The 22,515-nt window shown below is 35.2% G+C and overlaps 1 pseudogene; it reads right to left on the reverse strand.

Moving 5' to 3' along the window:
• Nucleotides 1-18,048: 18,048 nt before the first annotated feature.
• Nucleotides 18,049-19,572, reverse strand: LOC106990087 (ATP synthase subunit g, mitochondrial-like; annotated as a pseudogene).
• Between the last annotated feature and the right edge of the window lie 2,943 nt (nt 19,573-22,515).

Genomic DNA, 22,515 nt, shown 5'->3' on the forward strand with positions numbered 1-22,515 from the left:
TCTCACAGTTTGTGAGTTTCAGCCCCGTGTTGGGCTCTGTGCTGACAGCATGGAGCTTGGAGCCCACTTCAAGTTCTGTGTCTTCCTCTCTCTCTGGCCCCCTCCTGCTCATGCTCTGTCTCTCAAAAAAATAATAACATAACATAACATAAAATAAATTTAAAAAAAATAAAATATTGGTTCTTTTACTAGTGGCCAAGGTAGAATGTTAAATAGCAATGGTGGCAGTGATCACCCTTGTCTTGCTTCTGAACTCGGATAGTTTTTTAACATTTCGCTGTTAATTATGATGTGCACATAGTTGGGCTTTTTTTATAGATTAGTTTTACCAGATTAAAAAATGTTCTTTCTTCCCATTTATTTAGTATTTGTATCATACATAGATGTTAAGTTTTATTTATTAATTTTCTGAATCTATAAAGATAATTATATGGTTTTTCCTGTTGATTCTGATAATATGATGAATAAAGCTGATTGATTTTTGTATCCCTGAATCCCCTGTACAGGTAGCCATGATACAGTGTCTTTTTTATATATTCCTGGATTTAGTTAGCTAACATTTTGTTTAGAATTTTTGTGGTTATATTCATGAGAGAGATTTGCCCACATTTTTTATTTCTTATAATATTCTTGTTAGGTTTTGGCATCCAGGTCATAAGTAAAACAAGTGGGAAAGGTTTTTCCTCTTATCCTATTCTCTGAGATAACCTGTATAAGACCATTGTTATTTCTTACTTAAATGTTTTAGAAGAGTTTATCTGTGATGCCATCTGTGTCTGGGATTATGATTGTGTACCTGTGTGTGTTTGTGTGTGTGTGTGTGTGTGTGTGTGTGTGTGTGTGTGTGTGTGTGTGAGGGTGGGGTGCACATTAAAAGGTTTTTAATTACAGATTCAATTTCTTTAGTGAATATAAAATTACTCAGATTTTTATTTAAAGATGTAAATATGTTTTAAGGAATTTGTCCATATCATATAAATGGTCAAATGCATTGCTGTTAAGTTGTTCACAATATTCTTACACTATCTTTTTATTTTTATTTTTTTCAAGTTTTTATTTCAATTCTAATTAGTTAACAAACAGTACAATATTGGTTTCAGGAGTAGAATTCATTGATTCACCAATGATATACAACACCCAGTGCTCATCATAACAAATGCCCTCCTTAATACACATCACCCATCTAGCCCATCCCTCACCCAACTCCCTCCATCAACCCTGAGTTTGCTCTCTATCTTAAGAGTCTCTTATGGTTTGTTTCCCTCTCTCTTTTTCCTTTCTTTCTTCCCCCTCCCCATATGTTCATATGTTTTGTTTTATTAAATTCCACAGTTGAGTGAAATCATGCAGTATTTGTCTTTCTCTGACTGATTTATTTTGCTTAGCATAATACACTTTAGATCCATTCACTTCATTGCAAATAGCAGGATTTCATTCTTTTTTGAAGACTGAGTAATATTCCATTGTACATATAAACCACATCTTCTTTATCCATTCATCAATAGATGGACATCTGGGCTCTCTCCATAGCTTGGCTATTGTTGATACGCTGCTGTGAAAATCAAGGTGCATGAACCCGTTCAAATCTGAATCTTTGTATCCTTTGGGTAAATACCCAGTAGCGCAATTGCTGGTAATTCTTTTTTTTTAACTTTTTGAGAACAGTAAACATCCTGTTCTCCAAAGTGGATACACCAGTTTACATTCCCAATAGTACAAGAGGATTCCCCTTTCTCTGCATCTTGGCCAACACCTATTGTTTATTGTGTTGTTAGTTTTAGCCATTCTGAAAGGTATGAGGCGGTACCTTGTGGTTTTGATGTGTATTTTCCTGATGATGAGTGATGTTGAGCATATTTTCATGTGTCTGTGAGCCATTTGGATGTCTTCTTTGGAGAAGTATCTGTTCATATCTTCTCTCATTTCTTAACTGGATTATTTGGTTTTTTGGGTGTTGAGTTTGCTAAGTTCTTTGTAGGTTTGGGATGCTAGCATTTATCATAAATGCCATTTGCAAATATTTTCTCCCATTCTGTAGGTTATCTTTTAGTTTTGTTGATTGCTTCCTTCACCGTGCAGAAGCTTTTTTATGGAATCCCAATAGTTCATTTTTGCTTTTGTTTCTCTTCCTCTGGTGACATGTCTAGTAAGACGTTGCTAGGCTGAGGTCAAAGAGGTTGCTGCCTGTGTTCTCCTTTAGGATTTTGATGGTTTCCTGTCTCACATTTAGGTCTTTCATCCATTTTGAATTTACTTTTGTATATAGTGTAAGAAAGTAGTTCAGTTTCATTCTTTTGCATGTAGCTCCCCAGTTTTCCCAATACCATTTCCCAATACCAGACTGTTTTTTTTTCCATTGGATATTATTTCCTGCTTTGTCAAAGATTAGTTGACCATACATTTATGGGTCCATTTCTGGGTTTTCTATTCTGTTCCATTGATCCATGTCTCTGCTTTTGTGCCAGTACCATAATGTCTTGATGACTATAACTTTGTAATCAGCTTGAAGTCTGGAATCATCACACTATCTTTTAAAATATCTGTCCAATTTGTAGTGACATCCCCTTTTCTATTCCTGAAATAAATGCGTGTCTTCTCTTTTATTTTTGAACAGCTTTGGTATCTATCTATCTATCTATCTATCTATCTATCTATCTATCTATGTATCTATCTATCTTCATCTTTTCTAAGAACAAACTTTTGGCTTTATTGATTTTTCAGTATTCCACATTTTTCCATTTAATTACTTTAGCATTGTGATCTCTATCATTGCCTTCCTTCTACCTTTTATAGATTTCTTTCACTGCTCTGCTTCTAAGCTGTTGAGATGGACATCTACATCATCAGTTTTAGACTTTCTTCTTATAAAATATTTCTGGTTATCGGGGTGCTGGGGTGGCTCAGTCAGATAAGCATCTGACTCTTGATCTTGGTTCAGGTTATAATCTCACAGTTCATGAGTTCAAGCCCTGCATCGGGCTCTGTGCTGATGGCACGGAGCCTGCTTGGGAAGGAGCCTGTTTCTCCTCTTTGCCTCTCACCTGCTTGTGCTCTCTCTCTCTCTCTCTCAAAATAAATAAATAAACTTTAAAAATACTTCTTGTTATAAATGTGTAACAAACTACTCCCAAATTCATTTAAAGAGGCAATTTATTTTTATCTTTCACATTTCTGAGGATTGAAGGACTGAGTTTGATAGTTCTCATTTGGGAGTCCAAGTATGGTAGCAGTCAAATGGCAGTTGGAGTTAGGTTTGCATACAAGCTTTTTAACTCACATGTTGGGATTGGGGCTGAGATGGTTGGAATATTTGGGTGGTTGGCTGGGCATTAATCTCTCTCTACACGTGACTAACTTTGACTTTCTCACTGCGTGGTGGTCTCAGGGTAGAGACATTTTACAAGGTGGTTATCGCTCCCTAGAGAGACATTCCAAGAGATCCAAACAGAAGCTGCAAGGCTCCTCATGACGGAAACTTGGAATTACATAGCATCACTTCTTAGATATATTTTGGTTAAAGCAGTCACAGGTCAGCTGAGATTCCAGGATGTGGAAAAATTCCTTCCCAAAATGTGTGAATTGCAGTGTCCAGGAAAGAAAGAAGTTGATGGCAGCCTCTTTGGAGACAGCATATCACACTAATATATTCATTCCAGACTATAAATTTTCCTAAAAATAAAGTATTAACTGCATCCCACAGGTTTTCTGTGTTGTAATGTGTTATCATTCAATTCAATATATTTCCCAATCTACATTCACCCTTCTTTGGGTTATTTTGAGGTATATTTTGAAGGTTTTTCAAACATTTGCAGCATTTGCAATCATTTTATTATTATGAAATGCTATATTAATTCCACTATGGACACATTATAATCTACGTGGTTCAATTCTTCAAAATTTGTTAAGACTTGCTTCATATGCCAGCACATGATCAATTCTGGTTAAAAAAAAATCTATGTTTACTGGAAAATAAGATGTATTCAGTAATGCTCAAGTGCTACATTTTCTGTATGTGTATATGCATATATGTTATATGTATATATTTCAAATATATATATATGTAGATTTAATTAGTTCAAGTTTGTTAACCATGTTTTTCATACCTTTGTATCATTAAGGATTTTTCTTTATATGCTCGTTATACCAAGCACTGTTCACTATATCAGCTAGTGAAAGTGGCAGAGTAAAGTTTCCCTATGTGATTTTTACATTTGTTCTTTATGACCATTGAAAATTTTGTTCTATATGTTTGGAAGCTCTATTGTGACATACAAATTTAGAATTGCCACATCTTCCTAGCAAATTAACCCTTTGTTATTATGAAGTTTTCCTCTTTAGATCCAGTTACACGTATTCTTTCATTAAAGTTGAGGTTTAATGATATTAGTATAGCTATATCAGTTTTCTTTTGGTTTGTGTTTGCATGACATTTTGTTTTCTATACTTTTAACCTTTTTCATATTCATGCATTCAACAAACTATATCCATATATTTATATCTATCCCTATGTGTTATTGTAAATATTCTAATATATTTAAGCTGTGGTATTACATCATTGACTTTTAATGTATTCCCTGACATATTTGGATGAAAGTTATCATTTTACTATTTTTCTAAAATTCTATATATTTTATGTTACTTTTGCTCTCTGCTATTTTATCCTTTTAAACTTATTATTTTTGCCATTCTATTTGCACTCTATGTTAGATTGTCAGTTATACATCCTATATTATTCTTTCAGTCGTGACTATAGATATTAAGACATCTATTATTAAACTCTAATATAAATTAGTACTTTAACCACTTCCTTGGTAATGCTAGAAACTTACATTTTAACTCCATTATGCTTTTCCTGCTTTTATGTTATTGCTATCATGCTTTTTAATTTCAGATCAAAAGACCCCATTAAGACTTTATTATTATTATTTTGCATGGTCAAAAATAATATAAACATCCATATATTTACCTATTCTGCCATTCATTATTGCTTCCTGCATTTCTGTACTTCTTTCTGGAATAATGTTCCCTCTGCCTGAAAATTGCTTTTAGTATTTCTTTTCGTATGGACTGCTGGCACAACTTTTCTTTTCTTTTTTTTTTTTCAGATTCTATTTGTTGGGAAACAACACCTTCACCTTAATTTTTAAATAAACTTACAAAGATATTTAGAACAGTTTTCGATTTTGCAGGAAAAAAACTGCAAAGATAGTACAGAGTTCCAGTATATCCCATATATTCCACATTCCACTATTATAAATATTTTATATGAGTATGGTGCATTTGTTATAATAATAAGCCAATATTGATACCTTATTGTCGACTAAAGTCCATACTTTACTCAGGCTTCCTTACTTTTTACTTACTGCCCTTTTCGTGTCCCAGGATCCCATCCAGGTTTTATTTAGTTGTCACGTACCCTTAACTTATTTTAGGCCGTGACAGTTTCTACTACTTTCCTTGCTTTTGGTGACCTTGACATTTTTGAGGAGTACTAGTCAGGTACTTTATAGACTGTCTTTCAATTTGGATTTTTATGATGTCTTTGCTGTTATTAGACTGGGATTATGTGTTTTGAGGAGGAAGATCACAGAGGTAAAGTGCCATTTTCATGACATCATATCAGAGATATAAATTATCAACATGATTTAGCACTGTTGATGTCAACCTTGATCCTCAGGCTGACATACTGTTTGTCAGGTTTTTCGACTGTAAGGTTACTGTTGTTTATCCCTTTTTCCATCCTGTATTCTTTGAAATAGGGTCATTTAAAATGGGGTCTTTGGAATGGGGTCACTTCAAGAGTGGAGAGTTATCCTTCCCTTTCTTTGAGGATGAAGTACCTACATACATTATTTGGATCTCTTCTGCACAGATTTGCCTATCTTCTCCATTTATTACATCTTAATTTTTGAAGAAGAATATCAACGGAATAGAATTCTACATTGGCAGTTATTCAGAGCATTTCAAAAGTGGCATTCCGTTATCAATTAAATTTCCTTTTGAATATGATGTGACTTTCTGTCTGCTTTTAAGATTTTCTCATTATCCTTTTTTTTTCTCATGTGTTTTACTGTGATACACTTTTATGTGTTTTGTTTTGTATTTTTCCTCCTTGGAGTTTTGTGCCTTTCTTTCAGTTTTAGAGAAATTGTATCCACGGTTATCTCTTCGAATATTGCTTTTGCCCTATTTTCTCTCTTTTCTTCCTAGTACTGCATAACACATGTTTGTAAGACTTCTGATCTATACATCATTTGTCTCATGCTTTTTTCTGTTTTGTTTTGTTTTATCATCTTTCTTTTCTTTCTTTACTTCAGTCTAGATATATTCCACTAGATATATTTCTGTCTTCTAGGTTATGAATTCTATAAGCAGCTCTTTATCATATGCCATTAATTCCATATACTTCATTTTTCCATTAAAGTTTCCTTTTTCATTTCTACTGTTTACAATTGATTTTTTTAATTCTTTTTCTTAAGTTTATTTATTTATTTTGAGACAGAGTGCAAGTGGAGGAGGGGAAGAGAGAGGGGGACAATCTCAAGCAGGCTCTGTGTCATCATCATAGAAGCCACAAGGGACTCAATCTCATGAAACCATGATATCATGACCTGAACTGAAATCAAGAGTCAGACACTTAACGGACGGAGCCACCCAGGCGCCCCTACGTTCATTTGATTATTTATATAAATTCTTCTTTCCAGGTAAAACTTTCCATCTTGTCATCAATTTTCTCATTTCTATAAATCTACTCTTCTTAGACTTGCTTTATGATACCGAAGCTGGATCTTATGAATATATCTCCCTGGTCAGATGATGCAATGTTAAGTCATCTTGGTAGAGGGCCTAGAGGAACTCTGGAAGAGAAAAAGGCCAGTGCTTTCTGTTTTGCAGGTGTGGACACTGTGTCTGCCAGCAGGTGGGAAGCATCTCCAACAGCAAGCAGCGCCCCCTGCCAGTGGGGTATCAGCTTCAGAAAGTCTCACCAGTACCCCAACAGGCAGATTCTCAGTGAATCTCACTGCTACACCCAGCAACAGGCTCCTGCTCACTGTCCCTGGCCAGCAGCCCCACTGCAAATTTCTGTGCCATAAAGTGGGACATAGCCCCACCCTCTCCAAGATCTAAATTTCAACCTGTGGGGGTTAGAGGGGTGGGAGAATGCTTCCAAGTACATTCCTTTCTTGGGTGTTCTCCTTCAGTCCTAGACATAGTAGCTGCTCCCTATCATCTGCTATTCCTATATTCTTCAACATTCTCTTTATCCCTCTGAGTACTTTATCTTCAGTTCCTAATTAATAATCTATATTACCTTTTTTTGGCCTGATCAAATCTTTGCATGGTTTCTGTCTCTTACTAGACTTTGACTGGTATACTTTCTCTTCAGTATCTTGATCCCTCAAATTTTGGCTTCCATGATAGGTCTGAATTCCAATTTATATCGCCTCAGCCCCATGTACCTTTTCTCCTTGTTAGCAGCCACTTTCTTCTCACCTTTTCAGTTTGTCCCATTATGTTACTTATGAATCAACCCCTCGAGGGGTAAACTCACCTCACTGACTTTCCTGCCTGCCATGATATTCTCTGATGTCTTCAGATGAATGATTTTTATATTAAATGCAACTTTTCTAGCTGTTCTAGGGTGGAGAATTGGTCTACTATTTACACTATCATAGCCAATAAAAGAACTCCTATTCACAGTATTTAAATAGGATCTTCCTTACTTTTCCTTACATCAGCCCAAAGAAAACCTCATTAATTGAAGCACTGTAAGTTTGTTTATTTTTCTTAACAATTGGACTCGGTCAACAAGCCAGTTAGTAAGCTTATTAATCAAAACAGTATGATACTGGCAAAAAAAAACAGACACATAGATCAATGGAAAAGGATAGAAAGCCCAGAAATAAACCCATGCTTTTATGGTCAATTAATCTTTGACAAAGGGGGCAAGAATATATAGTGGGAAAAGACAGTCTTCAATAAGTGGTGGTGGGAAAAATAAACAACTACATGCAAAAGAATGAAACTGGACAACTTCCTTACACCATACACACAAATAAACTCAAAATGTATTAAAGATCTAAATGTGAGACACGAAACCATTAAAACCCTAAAAGAAAACAGGCAGTAATCTCTGACATCAGCCTTAGCAACACTTTTCTAGATATGTCTCCTCGGGCAAGGGAAACAAAAGCAAAAATAAACTACTGAGACTAAACCCAAAACAAAGCAAAAACAAAAACAAAAAAACCCAAAAAACAAAAAAAAGTTTTGCACAGTGAAGAAGACTATCAACGAAACAAAAAGGCAACCTACTGAATGGGACAGGATATCTGCAAACGATATACCAAATAAAGGGTTACTATCCAAAATATATAAAGGCCTTACACAATTGAACACCAAAAAAATAATAATTCGATTAAAAAATGAGGGGAGGGGTGCCTGGGTGGTTCAGTTAGTTAAGCGTCTGACTTCAGTTCAGGTCATGATCTCGTGGTTCATGAGCTTGAGCTCCACATGGGGCTCTGTGCTGACAGCCTGCTGACAGCTGACAAGCCTAATTCAGATTCTGTGTTTCCCTCTCTTTTTGCCCCTCATGCTCTGTCACTCTCTCTCAAAAATAAAATAAACATTACATTAAAAAATTAAATAAATTAATAAATAATTAATAAATAAGTTTTTAAAAATGAGGAGAAGACTTGAAGAGACGTTTTTCCAGAGGAGCTATACATGGCCAACAGACACATGAAAAGACACTCAATGTCACTAATTGTCAGGGAAATGCAAATCAAAGTCACAATGAGATATCATCTCATACCTGTCAGAATGGCTAGAATCAAAAAACAAACAATAAAAAAATCAAAAGTATTGGTGAGAAAAGGGAACATCATACAATGTTGTTGGGAACGTAATTGGTGCCACCACTATGAAAACCAGTATGGGGTTCCTCAAAAAGCTAAAAACAGAAATATTATATGGTCCGATAATTCCACTACTCAACATTACCCAAAGAAAACAAAAACAACAATTCCAAAAGGTATATACTCCTATGTCTACTGCAGAGTTATTTACTACAGCCAAGATATGGAAGCAACTCAAGTGACAATGAAGATGTGGTGTAGATATACAATGGAAAATTAACCTAATCATAAAAAAAGAATGAAATCTTCCTATTTGCGACCACATGGATGGACCAAGAGGATATTTGGTAAGTGACATAAGTCAGACAGAGAAAGACAAGTGCCATATGATTTCACTTACATGTGGAAACTATAAAACAAAACAATAAGAGCAGAAAAAGACCCAAAGGAACCGGTGGTTGACAGAGGGGAAGAGGGTGGAGGGATGTGTAAAATGGGTAAAGGGAAGAGAGAGGTACAGGCTTTTAATCATGGAATGAGTAAGTCACAGGAATAAAAAGTACAGTGTAGGAAATATAGTCAATATTACTGTAACAGCATTGTATGGTGACAGATGATAGCTACCCTTGTGGTGACCACAGCATACCATATAGACTTGTAAAATCACTGTTCTATACCTGAAACTAACGTCACATTGTGTTCAACTGTACCTCAATTTAAAAAAAGAAATTAAAAGAATTGGAATATATATACTTTTCTACCCAGCAATTCTACTTTCAAGACGACATCCAAGGGAAATGATTACAAGTGTCCATGATTTATGTATTTTTAATTTTTTATGTTTTATTTATTTCTTTTGAGAGGGGGGCAGAGAGAGAGGGAAAGAATCTCAAGCAGTCTCTGTACCATCAGTGCAGAGCCTGACATGGGGCTTGAACTCATGAACCGTGAGATCATGACCTGAGCCGAAGAGTCAGACACTCAACCGACTGAGCCACGCAGGCACCCCCATGGTTTATGTATTTTTAAATATCAGAGGAGGGAAAATGGAAACTAAATATCATATAGTAGAATTTTAAGTAAATTATAATACATCCAAACAGAGGACCGCTATATAATAATCAACATTCCAGGGGAATATTTATTCACCTCTGCAAATGTCATCACACAATAAGGGTGTGTACATATATAATGGTAACCCTATATGTATCTACTTATATAAGATATATCAATATATTTTATTAGAAAAAAATTGCAAGAACATACTAAAATATGCTAAAACTGTCTATCTGAATGAAGTAATTATTGATGATTTTTGTTTTGTTGCTCTGTCCTTGGCTGCTTCCCAACTTCTTTGTAATAAGTATACTTTGAGAAAAATAGCACAATAAATGCAAAAAAAAATATGTAAAGTTGAGGCTAAAAGGTTGCTAGTAGTTTTTCTTTTTTATACACTCTGTCATGGTGCACAGTTACATCACTTTAAGTATATTCACTTGAATTTTAGAATACATAGTATGCTATTTTTAAATGAGTAATCTTTAAGATTTTGCTTTCTAATTTGCTTTGTGAGGAGTTTAAAGCTACTCAATGATACAGAATGTTGGTGTTTTATTCAGTTCATTTCCCATGGCCAAGGCTATATCATCCCATCAGTTGGATGCTCCATACTTGAAAAAGCAGCAATGCATGCCAATGCTTTCGGTCTCCGGAGGAATCTTCACATTCAAGTGGTAAGAACAGAATTCTAGGATACCCTCAGTGGAAGTTATAGGAGAGACCATGTATTCTTAAGAAAATTTGATCCACGCTTATGTACTGAAGATTTGATAAAAGGAAAGGATGCCACACATTTTATACCAAGAACCTCCCGCTAGGTCTAAAGTAGAAACCGTTTAAGGACGACTAAATGCAACAGGCAGGCAACTTCCCTGAACACACAATTCCAAAGATAGTAATTCGTATTTGGCTTAAGAGCGATGAACACAAGAGTAAACCCCTTTATGAAATATTTGTTGTTAACTTCACAGTTCTTAATTTTGTCTTCTGTACACTAAGGAAAAAGAAAGCAACTACTTTATAAGGCTTCTGTGAGAATGAAATTCAGTAACACATTTAAAAGTCTTAGCACGCTTTCTAACATAAAGTAATTTCTATAAACAGAAGCTATTGTTATTATTTTTTATTAGCTGCACATTAGCTATTAATATCACATACTTGAGAATTCAAACCTGGCTCACAGAAGGCATTCAATTGGCTTTCCTGTTTAATTTGTATTAAATGTGAATTCAGTTTTAATATGGACAGAATTATAAATTTATAGTAACAAATATCACATTTCTTATACTACACCAGAGAAAGCTCAAAAACAATTTTGTTTTTCCTCTGATAGCGCTGTTTTCACGTAACCCTGCTGTTTTCATATATAATCTCAGATTTTTTTAAAACTTGGCTGAATAATTCCACCAAAGGATAGAATTCATTACTAGTGCTGGTTCACTGGTCAGCTACATATTGACATCAATAAATATAAAATATAAACATCCATTTCCTCTTCTACTGTTTTCTAGTTTTCCTTAAAAAGGAAATAATAAAGCATGGTATACATGCGGGGACCTCATATACTCAAAAAATGAAAATGTAAAGTTATTGTTATCCACTAAAAGTCAGTGTCTATAAGTAAAAAATTTGAAAGTCAGTGGCTTTGAAGATGGTTCTGAAAACCAAGTCAATACGTAGGATTTTAAATTGCAGTTTTGTAAGATACTCACTGCATGATAGATTTCAGGCTGTTTCATGTGTCCAATGTCATTCAAGGTTGCAAATAAATTTGGCCTTTCCAAAGCAAGATGAATGACAAAAATTCTCTGACATATAGCAAGTCTTCCAGGTTAGGCATGACAAAAGTTCAACGATATCATCAAGGCTATCAATCCATCTGTAATGACATACTGCAGTCTCTTCAAGAATTAAATATGATGTTTGCAAGAGCAGTGTTGCGTTTCTGGTTGTGGGACAAACAGAACTGCAAACACATGAAAGGTCTGTTGAACAAGCTATACAAACAGGCAGTTAATTTCTATCTTTGAACACAATTTGTGAATTTAGGCTCCTTAGAGTTGATTATTTTCCTAAAACGTTCTTCTGTTCTAAAATCATGTGACCCATTTAGTCTGTTTTTATGCAGTTTTAGTAATAGTGCACAATGCTTTCAGGAACACAGCAAATCTTACACAGAGGTGGCCACAGTGCAGAATAAAGTCAAAATGAGAACTGTTTTATTTTACTCACACCTTTCTCTAAACCAAATGGTTGGCCCAATTTAGTATGTGTATTTTTGTTTTTAAAGGATTGTGTGTTTGCTTTGTGAAAATCACCCAAAAAGCACACACAGATCTTATGTATCATACTAATTTTCAAATCAATGGGCTTCATGAAGTGAATGACCTAAGCTTCTTATTGCAATTAGCTTTTACAGAAAATCAGTTAAATTTTGTAGGTCCCAAGCTTAATGTAATTCTCTTTAGATTTAGGTAAGGTATGGCATTAATCAACATCTCTGAGAAATTCATACATGCCCTAAATATAATTAGGAAATGCGGTTAAACAATGTTCTGGGTTTTTATGACCTCATTTTGAGATTATAGAATTACACATGAAGGATAATAATAATATACTTATTCTGAAGACTTAGATAATGCCAAAGGAATAACTTCTATACATAGTCTTAATTCTAGGATTTTCCTTAAATTGGTGCATGTGATTTAATTTCAAGGCCTGAGCAACCCATTCAATCTCCAGTCACTAGGGAACAAACCACAAACCTCACAACAAAAATCTTGACCTTCATGAGTCTCCTGATGTCCAACCACGTTCTTATATGTTCATCATTGGTTATGGAGAGACAGAAAGGAGGAATGTGGAAATGTGCTAGACTACTGGAGAAAGTATCAGAAGAGATCATTCCTTGTGAACTAATAACTTCATTCTTTACATGGCCACTCTATAAGGCAGAAAACAATTAGAAGGCAATAAAATATTAGAGTTGACAGAATCTAGGTTTGATTCCTAGTTCCACCACTTAACACAAGATACTGTGCAATTCACTTCACATTTGTGAACCTCTTCTAACTCATTTAAAAAATAATGTGATGATACTTCATAGGATATTGAGAAGCAAAACTATGATAATACCTATGACAATGCCATGCACATTTTGAAACCCCCTGTAAATGCCCTCTCAGGGACAATACAAATTTCTTTCATGTTTCCACTAAGTGGCTTTTCTTAAAGATTCAGCAGAAATTCATCTGACAAAGGGAACTGTGGAAAAAACAAGGTACATAGGAAATAAGTTATATTCAACAATGACTACTTTAAAATGAGTGAAACCAGAGATAGTGAAAAAAGAGCCATTATGTTATAGTGCACTCATTTAATGTAGCCTATGTTTTTAGAGATATATTTATTTTTTGAAGAGATTTTTAAAAAGGGCAAAAATATTAAAACCAAAATTATGTTGCCTTTAAGCGTATGTCACAGCTCACTAAATTTGCAATAAATCAGTCAGGTTAAATAATAACTCTAAAATTATCACTGCCTTACTGTAGCCCATTTCTATTAATAATTAGGAATTGTTTGAAATATTTTGGGGTACTTACAGTGCTATTTTTAACTGTAATTTTCAACTGAAACTAATAATCTCATACTAACTATAGTGATATAGTCAAGACTATGGTGTTTGCTTTCACTCTTTGCAGACAAGATACTCTATGTGGAAAGACCAAAATACTCCATCAAAAAACTGCTAGAGCTGATACATGAATTCAGCAAGGTTGCAGGATATAAAATCAACATAGAGAAATCAGTTGCATTTCTGTACACCAATAATGAAGCAGCAGAAAGAGAAAACAAGGAGTCGATCCCATTTACAATTGCATCAAAACCCACAAAACACCCAGGAATAAACCTAACCAAAGAGGTAAAAGATCTGTACACTGCAAACTATGGAAAGTTTATGAAAGAAATTGAAGAAGACACAAAGAAATGGAAAATATTCCATGTTCGTGGATTGGAAGAACAAAGACTGTTAAAATGTCAATACTACCTAAAGCAATCTACACATTCAACGCAATCCCTATGAAAATAGCACCAAAATTCTTCACAGAGCTAGAACAAACAATTCTAAAATTTGTATGGAACCACAAAATACCCTGGATAGCCAAAGTAATTGTGAGAAAGAAAACCTGGAGGCATCACAATTCCAGACTTCAAGCTATATTAAAAAGCTATATTAAAAATCATCAAGATAATACAGTACTAGCACAAAAGCAGACACATAGATCAATAGAACACAACAGAGAACCCAGAAATGGACCCACAAATGTACGGCCAACTAATCTTCAATAAAGCAGGAAACAGTATCCAATGGAAAAAAGACATTATCTTCAGCAAATGGTGCTGGGAAAACTAGACAGGCGACATGCAGAAGAATGAACCTGGACCACTTTCTTACACCATACACAAAAAATAAACTGAAAAATAGATGAAAGACCTCAATATAAGATAGGAAACCATCAAAATCCTTGAGGAGAAAAGAGGCAACAACCACTTTGACCTCGGCCTCAGCAAATTCTTACTGGACATGTCTCGGGAGGCAAGGGAAACAAAAGAAAAAACAAACTATTGGGACCTCACCAAGATAAAAATCTGCACAGCAAAGGAAACAATCAACAAAACTAAAAGGCAACCAACGAATGGGAGAAGATATTTGCAAACGACATACTGAATAAAGAGTTAGTATCCAAAATCTATGAAGAACTTATCAAACTCAATACTCAAAAAACAAATACTCCAGGGAAGAAATGGGCTAAAGACATGAACAGATACTTTTACAAAGAAGACATCCAGATGGCTAACAGACACATGAAAAGATGAAAAGATGCTCAACATCACTGATCATCAGGGAAATACAGCCACTCTGAAACAGTATGAAGGTGTCTCAAAAAAAAAAAAAAAAGTAAAAATAGGTCTACCCTACCTACAACCCAGCAATTGCACTCCTAGGTATTTATCCAAAGGATACAAAAATGATTTGAAGGGGCACACGCACCTCAGTGTTTACAGCAGCACTATAAACAATAGCCAAATTATGGAAAGAGCCCAATGTCCATCAATTAAACCTATAAAGAAGATGTGGTGTACATATACAATGTGATATTACTCAACCTTCAAAAAGAATGAAATCTTGCCATTTGCAACAATGTGGATGGAACTAGAATGTATTATGCTAAGTGAAATAAGTCAGTCAAAGACAAATATGGTAGGATTTCATTCATATGTGTAATTTAAGACACAAAACAGATGAATACAGGGAAGAAAAGGAAAAGTAATATAAAAACAGAGAGAGAGGCAAACTTTAAAAGACTTAAATACAGAAAACAAACTAAGGGTTGCTGGAGGGGAGGTGGACGGGGGGATGAGCTAAATGGGTGACGGGCATTAAGGAGGGCACTTTTTGTGATGAGCACCGGGTGTTATATGTAAGTGATGAATCACTAAATTCTATTCTTGAAACCATTATTACACTATATATGTTAACTAACTTAGATTTAAATAAAATTTTAAAAAGACTATGGTGTTTGCTTGCTCTCTATCCTTCAGTTTCCTCATCTTCAAAAAGAGGGTAATAGCTAAAGACCTGCCTCATTGGTTTGCTGTGAAGATTACATTATTACAAGTTAAATGCATGGACCTATTTAGTCATGTAGTGTTATTATTACTATTATCGATATTTCTCAAATGTTAGTTACAAATGAAATCTGTTCTCTTTTGCTTCTTTTTTTCTTTTTTCCAATTTATAACACAGTGACTTTCTAAGTGCAATTGCTTTATTTCAAATTTTCTATGCAATTTATATACTATTCTTTTTAAAGTTTATTTATTTACTTTGAGAGAGAGAGTGTGCAAGCAGGGGAGGGACAGAGAAAGAGGGTGAGGGAATCCCAAACAGGATCCTCACCAGCAGCGTGGAGCCCAATGAGGGGCTTGAACCCATGAACCCGTGAGATCATGACCTGAGCTGAAACCAAGAGTCAGAGGTCCACAATATATATATTATTCTTACCAAGTAGCTGCAAAAAATAGCTCCACTATGTAATATGATGGAAGTTTGCAAGTTTGTAGAATACAGTCTTACTGAATTATCAGCCTTTATTCATAAAGGCAAAAAGTCACAGACAAGTCTACATCACAACTGACAAAAATTGATTGGCTCTTCTGTTCTAGGTTTCCTTTAAGTTATCAATAGCACAAATTAGTCATGATTAATAATTATAATTACCAATTATATATTATTTCACATAATTAGCATTTGCCTGCTTGCATCATATTTTCACATTCGGAGTTACATGTGAACTTCATAAATCAGGGAGGTAGAACAAGTCTTATTATTAATAATGGCAGAATTGAACTATCTGGATTGAGGTAGCTGTGGTTGAGAAACTTCTATCCCAGAAGAGTATTAAGAAATCACATGAGCCTCTGTATCCTGAAGTAAAATGAGATATCCTAAATCTATCTTGTAGCTGGGTTCTCTAGCCCTCCATTTGTGCATCATTACAGAACAATGGTAGGAACCAATGCCACATTAGTTCTAATAGTGTTTGTTTTACACATAACGTCGATCGAAGAAGACAGATTTTAAATTTTTTAATGTTTATTTATTTTTTAGAGAGACAGCACACACTCATGCATGTGCACAAGTGGGGAAGGAACAGAGAGAGAGGGGGACGGATGATCCGAAGCAGGCTCTGTGCTGATGGCAGAGAGCCCGATCGATGCAGGGCTTGAGCTCACAAACTGAGATCATGACCTGAGCCAACGTTGGATGCTTAACTGACTGAGCCCCAAAGCTCAGGTACCCCAAGAAGACAAATTTTAAATGTAGCTATTTATTTATTTGTAAAGTGCAGGCCACTCCATGACCTAGAAAATACTCCGGTCCTAGAAAATTTCCCAGTATAAGGTATGACAAGTACAGATAATTTCTAGATTGCAAATTCGACTACTGATCTACATTTTAGAAATCAGAAAGGTGAAGTTCTAATAAACTATAGTTATTGCTTCTTTAAGTTAACTTTATTGAGATAGATTTGTCTGTGAAAATTATATGCATTTAAGGCATACAACTTGATGTTTTGATACATATACATTGTGCAAAGACCACCACAATCAAGGTAAATACATTACCCATCACTTCTACATTATCACTATTGTGTGTGTGGTAAGTATATTTAGATTTAACATATAAGAAACTCATACAACTCAATAGCAAAGAAAGGAAATAACTCAATTTTTAAAATGGGCAAAGGGCCTAAATAGACATTTTTCAAAAGAAGACATACAATGGCCAATAGGTATGTGAAAGTGTTCTCAATATCACTGATTATCAGGAAAAATGCAAATCAAAACCACAATGAGATATCATTCATACTTATTAGAATCACAGTTATAAAAAAGACAAAAGATAACAAGTGTTGAAGTGGATGTGGAGAAAAGGGAACCACTATTGGGGGAAATGTAAATTAGTATAGCCATTATGAAAATATGGTATGGAGTTCTTCAAAAAATTAATAATAGAAATAACATATAGTTCTAGCAATTCTACTTCTGGGTATATATCCAAGGGAAATGAAATCTGAGTCTCAAAGAGGTATCTATATTCCCATGTTCATTACAGCATTAGTGACCCAAGACATGGAAATAGCTTAAATGTCCACCAATGGACAGATGGGCAAAGAAAATGTAGTATATATACACAATGGGATATTATTCATCCTTAAAACCAAAAAAGGAAATCCTGCCATTTGCAACAACATGGATGAAACTGGAGGACATTATGTTAAGTGAAATAAGCCAGACACAAAAAGACAAATACTGTATGATCTCACTTTTTTTTTTAAATTTTTTTTTTCAACGTTTTTTATTTATTTTTGGGACAGAGAGAAACAGAGCCTGAACGGGGGAGGGGCAGAGAGAGAGGGAGACACAGAATCGGAAACAGGCTCCAGGCTCTGAGCCATCAGCCCAGAGCCCGACGCGGGGCTCAAACTCACGGACCGCGAGATTGTGACCTGGCTGAAGTCGGACACTTAACCGACTGCGCCACCCAGGTGCCCCATGTATGATCTCACTTTTAACATGGAATCTAAAATAATCAAATTCGCTGAAGCAGAGAGTAGAATAGTGGTTGGCTGCCAGGAAGAGAAGGGGATACAAAATGAGATGTTGGTCAAAGAGCACAGTTTCACTTCTATAAGACAAGTCATTTCTAGAGACCCAATGCACAGCATGGTGAATGATAGTTAACAGTACTGTACTATACAGTCATTCACTTACTTGTTAAATGTTTATTGAATGTCTTCTTTATGCTGGGGCCAAAGGATCCAGAGATCAAACCCATTATTATTATTTTTCAAAACAAACTTTCATTCCCATGCTAAATAAGCTTACTGGCTAGTATGGGAGATATAATTCAACAAGTTGCTACAAATTAACTAAAGACAAGGTTGAAACTCATGCTCACTGAAACATAAGCTTTCTGGCTCCAAAGTAGTTTCAGTCTTCTCCACTCTAAGCTGCCTACTAAGAAATTATTGCCTCATTAAAATATTCATCTAAATCACCCTCCACCTCCCCATCTAAACCGCCATGTCATTTTAACATGGTTGGAAGTCATTACTCAGATGATGCAACATATATCTACCCAATCACTGAACAGTCACCTTTTACAATTATGATAGTTGATGTGCTTATGACCCCATCAAACATTCTCTTATTTTTCCCTCATTTGATTTTCAACCATAAAAGAAAAAACTCATTATGCAAAAACATTTCCTAACCCTCAGAATACTGATTTGAAGGCGAGATTTCCAACACATCACACAACATGGAGGTTTTACTTAAAGCACTTACTTAAAATATCCATATATTTTCTCAAGCTTTATTTTCTGGCATAGAGCAAAAGTGGCTCTGAAGTCAGAATGGGTTCAAATTCTGGATCACTACTACTACTTATAACAATAATTATTATTATAATTATTGTTATATGTAATTATATAATAATAATTATATAATAATGCATGATTATATTATTATTTTGTAATTCTATAATAATAATAATTATTATTATTGTATTCAAATACCAGTCTGATCACACATGGTCCAAGAAAACTCAAATAATAAGCCAAATATAAACACATGTTAAAGACTACTCTTCAAACATCATGGGCAATGATGCCATGTTTATTATATTCCTTATCTTATTGTTTCAAATGCCAGTCTTATCACACATTGTCCAAGAACACTCAAATAATAAACCAAATGTTAAAGACTGATTTTCAAACATTATAGCCAATGATGCCATGCTTGTCTATGATCTTGCCAACATAAAATCACATCCATACCTCAGTAGCCACCAAACCATTCAACAGAGCTTCCTCAACTATGAGCTGTTTGAAGCTATGATTTTGAACACTCTCAACTATTTATTTCACGCTCTGAATAGCTTTAGGGGTCTTAGCAGGGGTTGGAGGAACCGGCTCAACCTTGGCATTGGGCCAAAATGTGGCCAATCAGGGCTCCGAGTAAGTTATATCAGCGTTTACCAGCGCTAGGCCTTCCCTGCGAGGCTATGGACAAACTGGGCCATGGTTCCAAGATGCATAAAGGGCTCGCAACTTATTAGCTGTGCGACTGTTCCCAATAGTGTTGCTATGTATCAAATCAGTTCAAACTTTGGTAGCTTAAAAGTAATTACTGTGTTGTCTCACAGTTCCAGTGGAATTTGGGATAGCCATGGCTAGGAAGTCCTGGCTCCAAATCTCTTATGAGCTACAGTCAGTGTGAATGGAGCCAGAAAAGCAAAGAGGGACTGGAGCTGCGGGGAGCTGGTCAGGCACCTCTCTCTCTTCTCCAGATGGCCTTTCATTAGAGCTACTTTGAGCTTCCTCAAAACATGATGGCCTCAGGGCCGTGGACTGACAACATGGCAGCTCAAGGCTCCAGTACAAGTGTTCTAGTGATCCAGGTGGGTGCTGTGTCTTCTTTCCTGACCAAGCCTTGCAGTCACTCCGTGCCACTTCTGCCACATTCTGATCGTTTTATGCAAGTTCCAAACCCAACCAGATTCAAGCAAAGGAATTAGACTTCCCTTCTTAATGTGGGAGTGGCAAGATTTAAGAAAAACAAATTTAAAGAGAGCTATTGCTAGGGCCATCTTTAGAAAATAAAATCTGCCACAGTGACTTTGGACAAGTCAGCTAACTTTTCTGTGCCTCGGTTTCCTTACCTTTAAAATGGTTATAATATATGGCACTTCATTGGGTTCTGGAGATTTAAAGGAGCTAATACATTTTAAGTGCTTAGAACAGTGCCCAGCATGGAGAATGTCATTCCTTAAATTTAATTTTGTAAATTTAATTTAATTTAATTTAATTTAATTTAATTTAATTTAAATTTTATTAGTATCATTCAAGTCTCAGCACAAATATCACCTATTCTGCAGAGCCTTTCCTATTAGTCTCACAGATTTTTCATTCTCCCTTCCAGCTTAGCATGGTACCTCTTTCCTAATCCATCTTTTCAGATTCATTGTAATCATATGTTCATAGCCCTAGATCCTCCAATGTACCGTGAACTTCTCAGGAGAGGGAAACAAAATGGCTGCTCAGTAGCACAGGTTTGTTTTTTAGAGAATGACTCAGTCCAAAGTACAGGTACAAATGAAATGAAAATGAAAATGTAGATGAAGGTAGATGATGAAAACAAGCTAGGATAATACAAAATAAAGAAGGTAGGATATAGCAGGTAATGAATATCTGACTTCCACTTAGGTTTACTCTTCAGTCAAACTTCTAAAGGTTACAATTGCCTTAAGAGGGGTTGCAAGAGATGATAGGATTTCCTATGACAAAACAGAGCAACAAGTTGAAAGCTCTGGCCTCGAATTAACATCTAGAAAGTAGATTAAATCTGTTGTAATAGACTGCTAAAATTTAACCAGCTTTTCCTACCACTATCATTTAGCATTTAAAGTGTCCATAATTAGAAACACTGAAAGAAAACTGCATTTGAGAATGAACAAAAGCTTTAAACTTGTGAATGATGTGAATCTGCAGCATTCTATTCTTTTTACCAGAGAAAGCAACATTAATGGCAATCAAACACAACAAAAAATATCTGGCCCCAGGTATCATACAGAAATCCACAGAATCTTTACTAACAAGCAAGACTGACAGGTACTTTCACCAATAGAAAGGTACCTGTATATCACAGGAGAGTCCTTTAAGATCGTAAGTGAGACTTAGTCTCTTACATCAAGAGTAATCATTTAAATTCAATAAAAAAATCATAGTACATTAACATTTCAAAAAGCCATTTGTGAATAATATGCCTCTAGAATTTATTATTTTTATTATTATTTTTTTTGCTCCAGAGTCTAGAGATATTTAAAAATGAATTTTTTAGTTGAACTCTAGGAACATCAGATCTCAGAAACAACAGACCAAGAAATTCTAATTAGCTGTGATGAACGTTGATTATAGAGCACGGATATAACAATGATCACAGAAGAAAAAAAAAAGAGGTGATGCATCAGTCCCACGTATCAAGTATGGTTGTGTAATTAGAGAAATTTAATCACAGCAGGCATATGTGATGTATTTGTATTTGTGCCACTTTGTGGATTCACAGGCAGAACTTCCTCAGAAAATATAAAAGGAATAAAAGCATTCCTATTTTATAAGCTTTACCTCTAAACCATTTACTTCATGAAGGTCTTTTTTTTTTGTTCTTTTTTCTATTTCTTCCCCATACACCCTACAGAAAAACTATTTCTTTTTCAGCAAAATACTCCATACTATTACCTTATTCAGTTGTTCTTTTCTGAATGTTCCCAGCTCATTAGGATTAATAGAAGATATGCATATGTTCATAAGGAAAAATAGGCCCTGTTTATCTGAAACATTTAGTTTTAAAGATATGGTGCCTCAACTGAGTTTCAGAAGGAAACAGAATAGACCCACTGAGTCTAAAGATGAAGCCATGAGCAGTACTCTCAGGTTCTGTGACATCAGCCAGAGCTTTGCTGGCTCATGAATAAGTTCCAACATATAAGAAATCACTTGGCCAGGTGAACTATCACAGAAGATTCAGTGACCTGTTAGAAGGTCACAAGGTTTATCTTGAACAAGAGTCTGTCTTGCAGCTTGTTGCTTTTTGATTTCCTGATTAAGTGATGGATGAGAAGAAGAGGTCACCTAGGCAGTACAGAGCCAAAACCAAAGCAAGACAAACACAAAAATGCTGTTCTTGCAATATATTTGTAAAAGGTATTTGAGTGATCATTGGTGAAGTTGGATTAAACTGTATAGTTTAACATTATGACAGTGTATCTGTGTTTGCCCTGAAAACTCTGCTTAAGTACAGCAGTCTCCCCTTATCGGTGGAGGATATGTTGCATGACCCCCAGTGGATGCCTGGAACCATGAATAGTACCAAACCCTACACTATGTATACTATGTTTTTTCCTCTGCATACATACCTATGATAAAGTTTAATTTATAAATTTGGCACAGTAAGATAATAACAACAA

The sequence above is a fragment of the Acinonyx jubatus genome, chromosome C2 (assembly GCF_027475565.1).
Source record: "Acinonyx jubatus isolate Ajub_Pintada_27869175 chromosome C2, VMU_Ajub_asm_v1.0, whole genome shotgun sequence".
Lineage (NCBI taxonomy): Eukaryota > Metazoa > Chordata > Mammalia > Carnivora > Felidae > Acinonyx > Acinonyx jubatus.